The following is a 19,473-nucleotide window of genomic DNA, read 5'->3' as shown; positions in this document are numbered from 1 at the left end:
CTCTGCACTCTGCACTCACCACTCTGCACTCACCACTCTGCACTCACCACTCCACTCTGCACTCACCACTCTGCACTCTGCACTCACCACTCAGCACTCACCACTCTGCACTCTGCACTCACCACTCTGCACTCACCACTCTGCACTCACCACTCTGCACTCACCACTCTGCACTCACCACTCTGCACTCACCACTCTGCACTCACCACTCTGCACTCACCACTCTGCACTCACCACTCTGCACTCACCACTCTGCACTCACCACTCTGCACTCACCACTCTGCACTCTGCACTCACCACTCTGCACTCACCACTCTGCACTCACCACTCTGCACTCACCACTCTGCACTCACCACTCTGCACTCACCACTCTGCACTCACCACTCTGCACTCACCACTCTGCACTCACCACTCTGCACTCACCACTCTGCACTCTGCACTCACCACTCTGCACTCACCACTCTGCACTCTGCACTCACCACTCTGCACTCACCACTCTGCACTCACCACTCTGCACTCACCACTCTGCACTCACCACTCTGCACTCACCACTCTGCACTCACCACTCTGCACTCACCACTCTGCACTCTGCACTCACCACTCTGCACTCACCACTCACCACTCTGCACTCACCACTCACCACTCTGCACTCACCACTCTGCACTCTGCACTCTGCACTCACCACTCACCACTCACCACTCTGCACTCACCACTCTGCACTCACCACTCTGCACTCACCACTCTGCACTCACCACTCTGCACTCACCACTCTGCACTCACCACTCTGCACTCACCACTCTGCACTCACCACTCTGCACTCACCACTCTGCACTCACCACTCTGCACTCACCACTCTGCACTCACCACTCTGCACTCACCACTCTGCACTCTGCACTCACCACTCACCACTCTGCACTAACCACTCTGCACTCACCACTCTGCACTCACCACTCTGCACTCACCACTCTGCACTCACCACTCTGCACTCACCACTCTGCACTCACCACTCTGCACTCACCACTCTGCACTCACCACTCTGCACTTTGCACTCACCACTCACCACTCTGCACTCACCACTCTGCACTCACCACTCTGCACTCACCACTCTGCACTCACCACTCACCACTCTGCACTCACCACTCTGCACTCACCACTCTGCACTCACCACTCTGCACTCACCACTCTGCACTCACCACTCTGCACTCACCACTCTGCACTCTGCACTCACCACTCACCACTCACCACTCTGCACTCACCACTCTGCACTCACCACTCTGCACTCACCACTCTGCACTCACCACTCTGCACTCACCACTCTGCACTCACCACTCTGCACTCACCACTCTGCACTCACCACTCTGCACTCACCACTCTGCACTCACCACTCTGCACTCACCACTCTGCACTCACCACTCTGCACTCACCACTCTGCACTCACCACTCTGCACTCACCACTCTGCACTCACCACTCTGCACTTTGCACTCACCACTCACCACTCTGCACTCACCACTCTGCACTCACCACTCTGCACTCACCACTCTGCACTCACCACTCACCACTCTGCACTCACCACTCTGCACTCACCACTCTGCACTCACCACTCTGCACTCACCACTCTGCACTCACCACTCTGCACTCTGCACTCACCACTCACCACTCTGCACTCACCACTCTGCACTCACCACTCTGCACTCACCACTCTGCACTCACCACTCTGCACTCACCACTCTGCACTCACCACTCTGCACTCACCACTCTGCACTCTGCACTCTGCACTCTGCACTCTGCACTCTGCACTCACCACTCTGCACTCACCACTCTGCACTCACCACTCTGCACTCACCACTCTGCACTCACCACTCTGCACTCACCACTCTGCACTCACCACTCTGCACTCTGCACTCACCACTCTGCACTCTGCACTCACCACTCACCACTCTGCACTCTGCACTCACCACTCACCACTCTGCACTCACCACTCTGCACTCACCACTCTGCACTCACCACTCTGCACTCACCACTCTGCACTCACCACTCTGCACTCACCACTCTGCACTCTGCACTCACCACTCTGCACTCTGCACTCACCACTCTGCACTCTGCACTCACCACTCACCACTCTGCACTCACCACTCTGCACTCACCACTCTGCACTCACCACTCTGCACTCACCACTCTGCACTCTGCACTCTGCACTCTGCACTCACCACTCTGCACTCACCACTCTGCACTCTGCACTCACCACTCTGCACTCTGCACTCACCACTCACCACTCTGCACTCACCACTCTGCACTCACCACTCTGCACTCACCACTCTGCACTCACCACTCTGCACTCACCACTCTGCACTCACCACTCTGCACTCACCACTCTGCACTCTGCACTCACCACTCTGCACTCTGCACTCACCACTCACCACTCTGCACTCACCACTCTGCACTCACCACTCTGCACTCACCACTCTGCACTCACCACTCTGCACTCACCACTCTGCACTCTGCACTCACCACTCACCACTCACCACTCACCACTCTGCACTCACCACTCTGCACTCACCACTCTGCACTCACCACTCTGCACTCACCACTCTGCACTCACCACTCTGCACTCACCACTCTGCACTCACCACTCTGCACTCACCACTCTGCACTCACCACTCTGCACTCACCACTCTGCACTCTGCACTCTGCACTCTGCACTCTGCACTCACCACTCTGCACTCTGCACTCACCACTCTGCACTCACCACTCTGCACTCACCACTCTGCACTCACCACTCTGCACTCACCACTCTGCACTCACCACTCTGCACTCTGCACTCACCACTCTGCACTCTGCACTCACCACTCTGCACTCACCACTCTGCACTCTGCACTCACCACTCACCACTCTGCACTCACCACTCTGCACTCACCACTCTGCACTCACCACTCTGCACTCACCACTCTGCACTCACCACTCTGCACTCACCACTCTGCACTCTGCACTCACCACTCTGCACTCACCACTCTGCACTCTGCACTCACCACTCTGCACTCACCACTCTGCACTCTGCACTCACCACTCTGCACTCACCACTCTGCACTCACCACTCTGCACTCACCACTCTGCACTCACCACTCTGCACTCACCACTCTGCACTCACCACTCTGCACTCTGCACTCTGCACTCTGCACTCTGCACTCTGCACTCTGCACTCTGCACTCTGCACTCTGCACTCACCACTCTGCACTCTGCACTCACCACTCTGCACTCACCACTCTGCACTCACCACTCTGCACTCACCACTCTGCACTCACCACTCTGCACTCACCACTCTGCACTCACCACTCTGCACTCACCACTCTGCACTCACCACTCTGCACTCACCACTCTGCACTCACCACTCTGCACTCTGCACTCACCACTCTGCACTCTGCACTCACCACTCTGCACTCTGCACTCACCACTCTGCACTCTGCACTCACCACTCTGCACTCACCACTCTGCACTCACCACTCTGCACTCACCACTCTGCACTCACCACTCTGCACTCACCACTCTGCACTCACCACTCTGCACTCACCACTCTGCACTCACCACTCTGCACTCACCACTCTGCACTCTGCACTCACCACTCTGCACTCTGCACTCTGCACTCACCACTCTGCACTCACCACTCTGCACTCACCACTCTGCACTCACCACTCTGCACTCTGCACTCACCACTCTGCACTCTGCACTCACCACTCTGCACTCTGCACTCACCACTCTGCACTCACCACTCTGCACTCACCACTCTGCACTCACCACTCTGCACTCACCACTCTGCACTCACCACTCTGCACTCACCACTCTGCACTCACCACTCTGCACTCACCACTCTGCACTCACCACTCACCACTCTGCACTCTGCACTCACCACTCTGCACTCACCACTCTGCACTCTGCACTCACCACTCTGCACTCTGCACTCACCACTCTGCACTCTGCACTCACCACTCTGCACTCTGCACTCACCACTCTGCACTCTGCACTCACCACTCTGCACTCACCACTCTGCACTCACCACTCTGCACTCACCACTCTGCACTCACCACTCTGCACTCACCACTCTGCACTCTGCACTCACCACTCTGCACTCTGCACTCACCACTCTGCACTCTGCACTCACCACTCACCACTCACCACTCTGCACTCACCACTCTGCACTCACCACTCTGCACTCACCACTCTGCACTCACCACTCTGCACTCACCACTCTGCACTCTGCACTCACCACTCACCACTCTGCACTCACCACTCTGCACTCACCACTCTGCACTCACCACTCTGCACTCACCACTCTGCACTCACCACTCTGCACTCACCACTCACCACTCACCACTCACCACTCTGCACTCACCACTCTGCACTCACCACTCTGCACTCTGCACTCTGCACTCACCACTCTGCACTCACCACTCTGCACTCACCACTCTGCACTCACCACTCTGCACTCACCACTCACCACTCACCACTCACCACTCACCACTCACCACTCACCACTCACCACTCACCACTCACCACTCTGCACTCACCACTCTGCACTCACCACTCTGCACTCACCACTCTGCACTCACCACTCTGCACTCACCACTCTGCACTCACCACTCTGCACTCACCACTCACCACTCACCACTCACCACTCACCACTCACCACTCACCACTCACCACTCACCACTCACCACTCACCACTCACCACTCACCACTCTGCACTCACCACTCTGCACTCACCACTCTGCACTCACCACTCTGCACTCACCACTCTGCACTCACCACTCTGCACTCACCACTCTGCACTCACCACTCTGCACTCACCACTCACCACTCTGCACTCACCACTCTGCACTCACCACTCTGCACTCACCACTCTGCACTCACCACTTGTTGGACAGGCCACATGAAGGGCCGCTCTCCCCCGGCCCAACCAGACCTGAGTACCGTCACGCAAGTACCACACACCACCATTGCACGTCTTCTGTCCCCTCAGGGCCCCTGCCCTCGAGCACGTTAACCTCGTGGGGCCGATCCACTGCCGGCCCACGCGCCCAGCCTGGGCCGCCATCTTGGACACTTCACCACGAGGCCGCCTGGCCCCCGATCGACCTCAACCCTGGGCCTGGCCCGGCCTCAGACATTCCGGCACCACCCTCCACCCAGGAGGTGAGCGGGCTACTTGGCAAGTCAATGGGAGAAAGAGGTGCCGATGGCTCTCCCCCGCCAAGTGCCGCTGCCTCAGACATTCCGGCACCACCCTCCACCCAGGAGGTGAGCGGGCTACTTGGCAAGTCAATGGGAGAAAGAGGTGCCGATGGCTCTCCCCCGCCAAGTGCCGCTCGCCCATCGCCCCCCCGGGCGCTGGCTCCACCCCCCTGCTGGGTGTCTGGACTCCCTCATCCCGGACCTCCCGACCTCCAAGTGCGAGGGTCCGGACATCAAAGCACGCCAGCCCTATAACTGGGGCAGCTCCAGAGCAGGAAGGCAGTTGTATCTTGGAGTCGAGAGACGTAAAGAGGAACTCATCCTAGACGGACTACTGGCGCTGCCGTAGCTCTGTCTTGTGCACCATCGTCCTGCCTGTTGGCGCTGCCACAGCCTTCGTAACCTTCATCCTTCATCGTCGTCGGGATCTGCTGGCGTGGCCGCGGACCGTTGTAACCGTCATCTTCACCGGGACCTGCAGGCTCCGCCGCGGACCGTCATTTTCCTTCGTCCATCTCGGGACCTGCTGGCTCCGCCGCGGCCCGATCATCTAGAACGCCGAGCTCGAGGATTGAGAGCTATATCCACTTTCTGGTAACCAGACTGTCCCGCTACCCCCTTCCTAAACCAGAGACTAGAACCGAGGGGACCCCTGAGTCCAGACCTCCTTGTATCATCTCATCGTAACCTAAGAATTGCATATAAAGTCTTGTTATACGTCAATCTTGTGTGGTGTCCATCTGTGGGGGGGAAGTTGCTTGTCTGTACAGTCGTTGGAGACGGCTCTCCCCGGAGACCTCTCCCCGTAACCTCGGCCGACCCTCCCGGTCCGTCTAACACCACTCTGCACTCACCACTCTGCACTCACCACTCTGCACTCACCACTCTGCACTCACCACTCTGCACTCACCACTCTGCACTCACCACTCTGCACTCACCACTCTGCACTCGCCACTCTGCACTCACCACTCTGCACTCACCACTCACCACTCTGCACTCACCACTCACCACTCACCACTCTGCACTCACCACTCTGCACTCACCACTCTGCACTCTGCACTCACCACTCTGCACTCTGCACTCACCACTCTGCACTCTGCACTCACCACTCTGCACTCACCACTCTGCACTCTGCACTCTGCACTCTGCACTCACCACTCTGCACTCACCACTCTGCACTCACCACTCTGCACTCACCACTCTGCACTCACCACTCTGCACTCACCACTCTGCACTCACCACTCTGCACTCACCACTCTGCACTCACCACTCTGCACTCACCACTCTGCACTCACCACTCTGCACTCACCACTCTGCACTCACCACTCTGCACTCACCACTCACCACTCACCACTCTGCACTCTGCACTCACCACTCTGCACTCTGCACTCACCACTCTGCACTCTGCACTCACCACTCTGCACTCACCACTCACCACTCACCACTCACCACTCTGCACTCTGCACTCTGCACTCTGCACTCTGCACTCACCACTCTGCACTCTGCACTCACCACTCTGCACTCTGCACTCACCACTCTGCACTCACCACTCGCCACTCTGCACTCGCCACTCGCCACTCTGCACTCTGCACTCACCACTCTGCACTCACCACTCTGCACTCACCACTCTGCACTCACCACTCTGCACTCTGCACTCACCACTCTGCACTCTGCACTCACCACTCTGCACTCTGCACTCACCACTCTGCACTCTGCACTCACCACTCTGCACTCACCACTCTGCACTCACCACTCTGCACTCACCACTCTGCACTCACCACTCACCACTCTGCACTCACCACTCTGCACTCTGCACTCACCACTCTGCACTCTGCACTCACCACTCTGCACTCTGCACTCACCACTCTGCACTCTGCACTCTGCACTCTGCACTCTGCACTCTGCACTCTGCACTCTGCACTCTGCACTCTGCACTCTGCACTCACCACTCTGCACTCTGCACTCTGCACTCACCACTCTGCACTCACCACTCTGCACTCACCACTCTGCACTCACCACTCTGCACTCACCACTCTGCACTCACCACTCTGCACTCACCACTCTGCACTCTGCACTCTGCACTCTGCACTCTGCACTCTGCACTCTGCACTCTGCACTCTGCACTCTGCACTCACCACTCTGCACTCACCACTCACCACTCACCACTCACCACTCACCACTCGCCACTCTGCACTCGCCACTCGCCACTCGCCACTCTGCACTCTGCACTCTGCACTCTGCACTCTGCACTCTGCACTCTGCACTCTGCACTCTGCACTCTGCACTCTGCACTCTGCACTCACCACTCTGCACTCACCACTCACCACTCTGCACTCTGCACTCTGCACTCTGCACTCTGCACTCACCACTCTGCACTCTGCACTCACCACTCTGCACTCACCACTCGCCACTCTGCACTCGCCACTCGCCACTCTGCACTCACCACTCTGCACTCACCACTCTGCACTCACCACTCTGCACTCACCACTCTGCACTCACCACTCTGCACTCACCACTCTGCACTCACCACTCTGCACTCTGCACTCACCACTCTGCACTCTGCACTCACCACTCTGCACTCTGCACTCACCACTCTGCACTCACCACTCTGCACTCACCACTCTGCACTCACCACTCTGCACTCACCACTCTGCACTCACCACTCTGCACTCACCACTCACCACTCTGCACTCACCACTCTGCACTCTGCACTCACCACTCTGCACTCTGCACTCACCACTCTGCACTCACCACTCTGCACTCTGCACTCTGCACTCTGCACTCTGCACTCTGCACTCTGCACTCTGCACTCTGCACTCTGCACTCTGCACTCTGCACTCTGCACTCACCACTCTGCACTCTGCACTCACCACTCTGCACTCACCACTCGCCACTCTGCACTCGCCACTCGCCACTCTGCACTCTGCACTCACCACTCTGCACTCACCACTCTGCACTCACCACTCACCACTCTGCACTCTGCACTCTGCACTCTGCACTCTGCACTCTGCACTCTGCACTCTGCACTCTGCACTCTGCACTCTGCACTCTGCACTCACCACTCTGCACTCACCACTCACCACTCTGCACTCACCACTCTGCACTCTGCACTCACCACTCTGCACTCTGCACTCACCACTCTGCACTCTGCACTCTGCACTCTGCACTCTGCACTCTGCACTCACCACTCTGCACTCTGCACTCTGCACTCTGCACTCTGCACTCTGCACTCTGCACTCTGCACTCTGCACTCTGCACTCTGCACTCACCACTCTGCACTCACCACTCTGCACTCACCACTCTGCACTCTGCACTCTGCACTCACCACTCTGCACTCTGCACTCTGCACTCTGCACTCTGCACTCTGCACTCTGCACTCTGCACTCACCACTCTGCACTCTGCACTCACCACTCTGCACTCTGCACTCTGCACTCTGCACTCTGCACTCTGCACTCTGCACTCTGCACTCTGCACTCTGCACTCTGCACTCTGCACTCTGCACTCTGCACTCTGCACTCTGCACTCACCACTCTGCACTCTGCACTCTGCACTCTGCACTCTGCACTCACCACTCTGCACTCACCACTCTGCACTCACCACTCTGCACTCACCACTCTGCACTCACCACTCTGCACTCTGCACTCACCACTCTGCACTCTGCACTCACCACTCTGCACTCTGCACTCTGCACTCTGCACTCACCACTCTGCACTCACCACTCTGCACTCTGCACTCACCACTCTGCACTCACCACTCTGCACTCTGCACTCACCACTCTGCACTCTGCACTCACCACTCTGCACTCTGCACTCTGCACTCTGCACTCTGCACTCTGCACTCTGCACTCTGCACTCTGCACTCACCAGTCTGCACTCTGCACTCACCACTCTGCACTCTGCACTCTGCACTCTGCACTCTGCACTCTGCACTCTGCACTCACCACTCTGCACTCGCCACTCGCCACTCTGCACTCACCACTCGCCACTCTGCACTCACCACTCTGCACTCACCACTCACCACCACCAAGCATTGACAAACCCAATACCTTATGTAGACGAGACCTATTGGCTTTTCCAATGCTTGTTTTTAACTCTGTGGTCGCGTCCTTCTGAATATGTTAAAATATAAACGTTCACATTCTATCGCACGTTGGCTTGAGGGCTGTTGGAATTCACTGTATGCTTTAATCCAAAATGTTGATGCGGGTTCAACGAGAGAGAGACAGAATTTGGCAGTACGGCAAGCGATTAATATAAACGTTCACATTCTATCGCACGTTGGCTTGAGGGCTGTTGGAATTCACTGTATGCTTTAATCCAAAATGTTGATGCGGGTTCAACGAGAGAGAGACAGAATTTGGCAGTACGGCAAGCGATTTTCTTGCATGAGTTCAATCAATGGGTGATGTAAACAAAGCGTCTTTCATCATTGAACTCGCGGCCGCCCCGGAAGTCAGGCACGGTCGCCTGTGACGGGGGCGGGGCCACGTTCACACCGGAAGAGGAGGCAGGCGGAGTCGTAGCGTCTCGCGGCCCGGGGCTCCTGTGAGCGGTGTAGAGCCCCGGGGCCGCGCCAGCAGGAGGTTGGGCGCCGCGTGCTGAGGTAAGGTAAGTTCTGGAGCGCGATTGGTGCACTTGTGTGTGTGTATGCTCGTGTGTGTGTGTGTGTGTATGTATGTGAGCGACGGTGACGGCGGGGGAGGGGGAGGGGGGTCTGGAGCGCGATTGGTGCACTTGTGTGTGTGTATGGTCGTGTGTATGTGTGTATGTATTTGCGTGACGGCGGGGGAGGGGGAGGGGGGGCCTCGGTGCACTTGTGTGTGTGCGCGCGTGTGTATGAGTCAGGGGTGGTGTCTCTGTATGTATGTATGTGCGTGCGTGCATGGGCGCGTGTGTGTGTGTATGCGCATGCGTGTGTGGTGCTTGCGCTTCCCAGGAGACAGCGCCTGGCCACAGCGCGCGTTCCAGTTACAAATCGCCTGGAAGGATGCGCGTGGCCAGGACTGTCTCCTGGGACTGCTACTCGCTGACATAAGATCTCGGCGGAGACGCGCTTACGCGCGTCTTTTAGCCGAGACCTAAAAATCTCATCTTGCCACAGTATCTAGGGTATTCCTTGCAAGGTTAATCGTAACTGGACCGGAGCCTAACTGCAGCCCTTAAAAACTAAGAACGTATAATGCTGAATTACTTGAAAGCAATTGTAGAAAGATAGAAGCGAGTCTAACCTACCTAAAATGAGCTTTTTTTTTTTAAGAATAGGAATAATAAAAGACTTTCTTGGTACCTCATAAAAACTTTTGTCATTTGGTAAATGATTGTTGGACGTAGGACTGGACACTTTGTTCCATCTGACGTGGTCATCAGATACCCATCGGTCTGGCCACACGATTTGCTGCTGTTCCTCAACAGACAGCATGGCATAGAGTGTATGAAAGTTCTCATGTTTCTATAAAATGTATCACTTGACATGGATGATGTGATAATTAAAATGCGGACTTCGGTCTGGCCAGAGCACTGTAATGGCCGTTTCTAAGCGCTGTAATTAACATGTGAGAGAGACTTTTACCAAATGTTATTGTCCTCATTTTATCGGTCTTGCAAGGATGGAAGGAGGAAGGGAGAGGGAGCCTTGTAAGATTTTGAACACCTTACCTGACAATCAGCACGTCTCAGCAGCCAATCATAATGCATGGCTCACTGAGTCTTGGAGGGAGAGCAGTGCAGTTTGATTTGCCAGAAGTATGCCATGATAAATTGTGCAGCCAAGATCAAAGGGTGCACGAGAATGGAGTAAGAGCAACCACAACGCCTTTTCAGGGGTAGTAATCGCTATATATAAATACATGCCAACATCTTAGACTGTGTACTGCGTGGCAACGTAGTGAAAACAAGTAGTTCCGGGTTCATAGTAGTCTGTTCACCGCCTCCAGCTGCACCGCCAATAAGGAGAGGACACACCCCAGCACAGATCTCACTCAGATGTGTGACATGAAGAAGGAAATAGCAGTTGCAGGCCGGAAAATACACTGAAAGCAGATACATTAACTAATGTGCTATAAGTAGACCTGCCAACTAAAACAAACAATTCACTGTGTGAGGAGGGGACTGGGCCTTGGAGGGGGTGAGTCCTCGTGCCGAGACGTACCTTAGAGTTACTTTTGCCCCTTCCTCGCCCCCACACTCCCTCCTCTAAAAAAAGCTTGCCGAGGCTGGTGCCAATGTCCTGGGGTGTTCTCACGACCCTAAATGTACATGGGTAGTTAGTTCAAAGCCTCCTGAAACAAGCTGAAAATCCACTGTTTGCTATCGTTTTCAGCTCGCCTCCCCCTGCCACCTGTGTGATAACGGCGCCTCACTAGTTGACCGTGTGAAGGGAGTCGATATTGTAGGACACTGGGTGGCACTGTATGAGGTGACAGGTCTGTGCAAGGGGTGACGTTTAAGGCCTTGTAACTAAAACCTGTCAGTCTTTTTGAGATATATACATACATACATACATACATACATATATATATATATATATATATATATATATATATATATATATATATATATATATATCCACAAACTGCCACTTGCAGGGTGCACTCACATTAGGCATTCATAGGGTCAGGGAAGGTCTTTCACACAGCCTGCGCCCGCAGCACCTGACGCGTTTCTGGCTCCGCCCTTCATCAGAGGTTTGCTGCAACAAAGAAGTGCCAACACGTGACTTGCCAATAAGTACCCTTTAGTTTTGCTTATAATCAAACTCAAGTGAGTATCAGCAATGTATCCTGGGATTGGTAGTCCAAATCAAACTCAAGTGAGCTGGCAGCACTTCCTTGTTCAATAAAGTTTATCTTACACGGGTGTGTCAAAGGTGGCTTCCCCCATTCTGCCACTCGCCTGGTAGTCCCGTTGTGCTATCACCAAAGACAGCCACGGAACCGCATGTTGTGCGGCGGTGCTCCCCCCCGACCTGGCTGGCCGGAATAGATTAAGGTCCACAAACTGCCACTTGCAGGGTGCACTCACATTAGGCGTTCATAGGGTCAGGGAAGGTCTTTCACACAGCCTGCGCCCGCAGCACCTGACGCGTTTCTGGCTCCGCCCTTCATCAGAGGTTTGCTGCAACAAAGAAGTGCCAACACGTGACTTGCCAATAAGTACCCTTTACTTTTGCTTACAATCAAACTCAAGTGAGTATATATATATATATATATATCTCCGGTAAAATTACTTCATAGGACACACAATACTTAGAAGGACTGTGGCTGTATACCACAAGTGAAGTTGTGTTTCCTTACTGGCATTTCTCAAATATAAATGCTAATCATGCCTAATTCACATGTATCCAACCGAGAAATCATATTTAATACTTTAAAAAAGCAGAAATAACTAATGCTGCATCGCAACAAGAGGATACTTTCCTAAAGAAAGGACATTATAAGTGCTCAAAGGATACTAGCAATACCGTCCGTTGATGGACTGTCCTGTGCTTCCACCAGAGGAAAAATAACTATTTTTCAGTTCTATGTCAGAAAACCATTGTCAGCACGGTTTGTAGGAATGCTCAAGTTTTTTTACAACACTAACTTGAAGATTTGGGAGCATATATTTTTAATCCGGCGATCCACAGCACACAAATTAAGGAGAATTTACAGCATGGGGGTTGAGAATGAGCACCAAGGGGACAGTGCGCCTGTCCGAGTGAGCGGAGGGGGGGGCCTAGCGCCACATTCCCCTGCCCCACAAACGTCCCCATACCTGCCCTAACATCCCATGCTGCCCTAAGGCAAAGCTTCCCCCACTGAGGTGAGGCGTGTGACTCCCGAAGACACTTCTGGGGAGTGGTGAACTGTAGAGAGGTAATTATATATCTGCGCCACCTGGCTCCCTCCTATCTGCTTTCTGCACCTGCAGCACAGGTACATATACAATCCCCTGAGGGAGCCCCAAAGGGGGGCTTCATTCCACTTCACCCGGAGTCTATATGACAAGACCCCAGGATGAAAGCGATGATGCCCCTTAGATCCACAAGCAAACTGGGGGCTTCCCTGGTAACGCCCTGCGACGGCATGCAAGTGCGATTTCTCGACTAAGGGGGTAGGTAAGCTGCTCTTCTCTGGTAGTTTCATCTAAGACACAGGGGCTCTCACTCACACACAGTACTAAATCCATATGGGACAAATCTTAAAGACTGGATTACTTCCCTCAGAGGAGAACTGAATAATTCAGGTTACCAGTGCACGTGCCACAGTTTGAAAACCGTCCTGTCTTCATCAGTGCATGGCAGCTATGTGTTCTCAAGGTGCAAGGAGGCAAACCGGGACACCTCTCGGTTAAAATGCAGGACTCAGGGTGCAAAGGACATAGTTCTAAGTGTACAAATGGGTCTACAGATGTACCGGTTACTCAAGCGAGAGTTCAACAGAAGCAAGGACGAATACAGAGGAACCACTTACTCATCTCGTAGTTCTCAGGATGAGCACAGAGCTCTACTAGGGACACTATACTCGTGGCATAAAGCTCACACAAAGCACACACCAGGGTGAACGGTTCTCTAAGGACAAGACCCCAAGAGTGTAACGTGGAGCACAGAAGCATGCACACTCAAGCCACAGTTTCCGAGTACCAAGTGGCTCACGTGGGTACGGGTCTCTGAGAATACATTCCTGAGGGTGCCAAGGGTGTATATCACAGGACAAACACAATCTGATGCCCAAGACCTTATTACTCAGGGTGCTTGAAAATATTTAAGCCAGGAGTGGTCAGTGCCAGCACCCCGAAACAGCTGAACAAGAACACACTTAACATGCAGCATATTCCTGGACTCTGAAGGGCCTCTAGCTAAGACAGGAAAGGGTAAGACCTCCCTCACCAAAATGGTGGAATCCAATGAGGCATATCAGAGATCTCTCAGATCATAAATTGTGGCAACTTCTGAGCTTAGTATGGTAAGATGGCAGACTAGGGCATGGCTGGCCCTTATAGCGAACGGTGTGAAAAGACTGGGGACAAAATGCTCCATTCCTGCGTGAATGATCCTCCAGATGGTGGTATGGCAATGCTTTGATGCACCCCACCCCTTAAAGACTGGAGAGGCTTTCCTCATCCAAATTAAGTTACCATTGAATAAGACTGGAGACTTCTAGTTTCAAAATGATGGTAGCTTCCTTTCATAATATAGGGAGACAAAAGGCTCAACCCCTGTGTGATGATGCTCCAGATGGTGGTGGTGGTGGTGAAGTGATATTGTAGGATATTGGGTTACTGGTCGAGAGGGGTGAAAGCCTACTCAAGCAGAACCACAATCTAAGTATAAAGCATTTAGGCAGCACTACAAACAGTAATAAAGTGTGAACACAACACAAGAAAAAAACACACCAATTTAGAACAAGCATTTGCAATGCAATAGGTCTCGCATTTATGCGAGTTTAAGCTATTGGCATTGTAAATGACAATGCCTTTTATTTATGTTTTGGTTTTTTAAAACATAAATAAAAGGCATTGTCATTTACAATGCCAATAGCTTAAACTGGCATAAATGCGAGACCTATTGCATTGCAAATGCTTGTTTTCATTGTACTTTTAACTTGCTGTCCAATAATATGGAGAAAGGACTAGCATAATCCTCGCCTCCGCTTCCTGGCATAGAATTGTTTAATGAAATAGAAGAGGATTTGAGAAGTCACTCAAAATGTGCCCTAATTTTTCTTTCTGCAGCACTAATCATACTTTCTATGGCAAAATGAACCCCCTCATTTTGTTCCTTTTTAAATTAAACACTTTCAGACTTACCACTTCATTCCAATCAAGATAGCTTCTGGTGTGCCATACTTTTGTCATAAGTAAGACTGTTAGCGCTCTAGTTGTTCTTTAGAACACTCTAGGAGGCTGCAGTAGAACACAAAGGAATCAACTGACAGTCTCTGTCCTTGTTTGATGTATATGTTTTACTGAGAATGTCAGACTTCATTCTCACATGACTGAGAAAGATAATGTGAATTTACAGAAAATATGCTTTCAGCTTAGTTTATAGATCCCCTTCCAAACCACTGTGGGAAAAGCATGAGATAATAGTTTTCTTTCAAACATGATTCATGATATCCCAGCAGAAGGCTTTTTCACATGGTAAAATCACCTTAGAACACACCACATTTCCTAAAATGAGTATCGTACCATCAACAAATGATTTATAATGTAACTAAAGTCCTAAAACCTTCTATTAACTGCACTGCTTTTTAATAAGGTGCTATCATGTATATTGGTCCCAAGATGGCTGCCAACACTTCTTGGATGATTTGCTGACAGCCAATCAGATCTCACGATGAGATGTGTGGTTAGGCTCCGCCCAGATATATAAATTTTTTTACTTTTGAATTTCTCTGGAACTACTGGAGGTATTTACACCATTTAAACAAAAGACACTTCTGCGTACCATTCCCTACCATTTTGCCAAGTGTGGTGTAATTCCATTCAGCGGTTCGGGCTGTAGCCGTGTCTGAACGTCCTATTGAAATTAACATGGGGAACACGTTTTGGGAACCTTCCTTTTTTCTCGGCCCCCGCTTGACGAATCCCCGCTGACACTTTCAGGGAAGGAGTGGAGCTGGCCTAAATTTTGGAAAATTACACGCTAATTCCTCAACCGGCGCCAAAGTTATTCCCAATAGATTGTTGCGGATCTCCTATGGAAACTAGGTCCTAACTATATATACCTACTGGCGACCGCCAATAGGATATATATATATATATATATACTAGCAGCCCGTCCCGATGTTGTCGGGGGGGGGGGTACCCCTTTGCGCACCCGCCACCTTCAGGGCCCCTAATTAGCTGCACACAGTTCACCGCTCCTCCCCGCGTTAACGGACCGGGCCGCTCATCCCCTTGCTTCACCCACCTCTTAGCAATAAACCTCATCTCCGGCCGACCAATGCCCTGTGCAAACACGCACACATGTCTCTCTTTATTATTATTTTATTTTGCGTTCTGTCTTTTATTTCCGTTGTGAATGTGGTACCACATTGGAGACTTCCCGCAGGCGTGTGTGAGCGCTAACGGGACGCTTCTCCCCTTGCTTCACCCACCTCAGCCCGAGTCCTTTCCTCCGCTCCTCCCCGCATTCCTGTCAGCCGCACATTGGAGACTTCCTGCAGGCGTGTTGGAGTGCTAACGGGCCGCTTCTCCCCTTGCTTCACCCACCTCAGCCCGAGTCCTTTCCTCCGCTCCTCCCCGCGTTCCTGTCAGCCGCACATTGGAGACTTCCCGCAGGCGTGTGTGAGCGCTAACAGGCCGCTTCTCCCCTTGCTTCACCCACCTCAGCCCGAGTCTTTTCCTCCTCTCCTCCCCTCGCTTCACTCAGTCGCACACGTTCCGATCCTCTCCGCGCTTCACCTACCTCAGCCTGAGTTCCTCGCTCCTCCCCGCGCTCCTGTCCGCCGCTCCTCGACCTCCTCGCGCTCCTGTCCGCCGCTCCCCCCGCGCTAGATGATGTCAGCACGCACGTTCACGTCGTTAGCGCACACGCCCGGCGCTACTTCCAAGGGACTACTTTTTTATGAATGTATATTTTTTATAGAACGTATATTTTTTGAGTATACATAGCCTATGTCACTCTGCAGACGCTGGCAATTCTAATGATGTATCGTGTGTTTGGACTGGCGCTGTGGTTCCCGAGTTTACCCGCCTCAAAGGTTCAAAGTTCTTACTTTATAATAGTAGTGTGTGTGTGTGTATATATATATATATATATATATATATATCTCCAGTAACCACAGTTCCACTCGTGCAAACTCACTCGCAGTTCACAGGTAAAACAATGCACGGACCAGATTTTCGCGGTGCTCTCAAGCTTTTTCTTTTATTCGCATGCCGGCATCATAACGTTTCGGCACACAGGTGCCTTGCTCACATGATATATATATATATATATAAACACATACATACATACATACACTAATATAATAGAGAGCCAAAACCTTTGAGGCGGGTAATCTCAGGAACCACAGCATCAATCACAACACCAATACAGCGTTGGAAAGGGCAGTTGCAGCAGAAGGACATAGGCTATGCAGACGTCCACCATATACATTTAAAAGGTAAAAGAACCGTGCCAGCAAAGTAGTCCCTTGTGGGCGTGTCTTCGTTGTTCTGGGGGCGTGACAAACACTGGTGGCGTGTGGTACGTTCCGCCCTTCATGCCATGTCTCATATCGTGTGCTATGGGCGCCTGCGTGTTGCGGGCGCGGGATTACGGAAAAAAACCCTGAGATTTGTGCCCAATATTTCATTGTTTTTTCTTTCAATGTTCTGTGCATTCCAGCTCCGGGTGCCCACCCTGCTCCCTTTAAATACCCCTGCACCCCATAATCATAACCCACCCATACTCCTTAAAATACAGCAACACCCTTAAACACTAACCCATCTTAACCCTATAAATATACCCTGTATCCCAAAACCCAAACCCTTCCCTAAACTCTAAAAATACCCCTGTACCCCAAAACCTAGCCCTGAACCCTATAAATACCCCTGTACCTCAAAACCCAAACCTAGCCCTGAACCCTAAAAATACCCCTGTACCACAAAACCCAAACCTAGCCCTGAACCCTAAAAATACCCCTGTACCCCAAAACCCAAACCTAGCCCTGAACCCTTAAAATACCCCTGTACCCCTAAAAATACCCCTATACCCGAAAACCCAAACCTAGCCCTGAATCCTAAAAATACCCCTGTACCCCCAAACCCATACCTATACTTAACCCTAAAACTACCCCTGTACCCCATGACCCAAAACTATATCTGAACCCTTAAAATACCCAAACACCCCAAAACATATACCTCAGTACCCCAAAACATATAGCCCTATACCCATAATTACCTTATCCAAACATTAAAAAAAACATGCTTTTACCATTCATGCATTCACATTGAATTTCGTAGTAAATGTATGCGTGGTAAAAGCATATAAAATGTAATGCCATGCGTTATAATGGCATTGTGGAGTCATGGTACTTTCGTAATGAAAGTATGCGGAGTGATGGTATGCGGAAAGAAAGTTGCGGAATAATGGGTGTTTACCCTCCACCGGTAAGTACATTGATGGCACGGCGGCCCACATCTCCAGCAACATACTCCTATTTTTTCACCACCGATTTGAAAAATGCACAGGTCTCTCTTATTGATGGCCAGCACCGACATACACTTTTAGACACACCTCGTGCCACAAGTTCTAGAATTGCGAACTTTAGAGCTGGGGAGCTGCGTTCGATTCTCGGCATCAGCTCAACATCCTGTGATTCCAGGCAAATCGCTTTGTCTCCCCGTGCCTACCACAAATGAATGTGTTCTTCTGTAATGTAAATTGTGCTCATGCCATGTTGTCAAGTACGCGCTATATAATATTGCAAGGAAAAATAAAGTAGGGAAACTCGAGTTCACACACTACTGTACGCGCACTCTTAAGTGCATTAGCAGTGCACTGTGAATCGGAGCGTTTCACAGGCCTGTCACAGATAAGAAATGCTATCAAAACGAAATCCTACAAAACAATATACTACTGGCTGGCAGCAATTCATTGGATTGTTCCAGAGCCCGCCACGGTGTTTGGGGAAGAATGGAGCGGTTGCGAGGTATCTACCTTACAGCTGGTGATGTGCATTGTTGTGTCTACCCCGCTATAATTTGCACCTGAACCCGCAGGCTGAAGCGGTGTGGGGACCCCAGGGAGAACTTGGTTTGCTCAGTAAGAACTAACACTGGGCTTTCAACTTCACAAGTTCCAATTCCGCCCAAACCACTTTGTGTAACATTCATCCAAAAACGCCATCTTACCTGGAATCCGAATACTGCAATTTGGGTGCTGCAGTACATCACATCCCGGTGAGCTGCAACAGGTGGTGTGTAATCATCGTTGCTTCAATAAGTGGGCGGCAGAACTAACCATTATGTGACTATGGAAGTAGTGTTAACATCTTGGGCGCTGAGGAAGGCTATTGTCGCCGAAATGCACTCGCCAACAGAAAGCTAATAAAGTTGCTTCCAAGGAATTCCCCCGGTGTGGCCTCTACTCTTTTCAAGTGAAGGAGTTTGGAGTGTTATATATATATATATATATATATATATATATTTATTAAGGCTGGTGGATGGAAAAAAGTTAAATGCATGTACTGAGAAAAATATAATGACAGAGGTATATTTATGCATCTTAAATTAGACATCGAGTTCTTGTAAGACGCATTTTCTTAATGTCTCGTTTAGAT

This window comes from Lissotriton vulgaris, chromosome 2_2 (genome assembly GCF_964263255.1).
Source record: "Lissotriton vulgaris chromosome 2_2, aLisVul1.2, whole genome shotgun sequence".
Lineage (NCBI taxonomy): Eukaryota > Metazoa > Chordata > Amphibia > Caudata > Salamandridae > Lissotriton > Lissotriton vulgaris.
The sequence above is the reverse complement of the archived record's forward strand: the minus strand, read 5'-3'. Positions refer to the sequence as shown.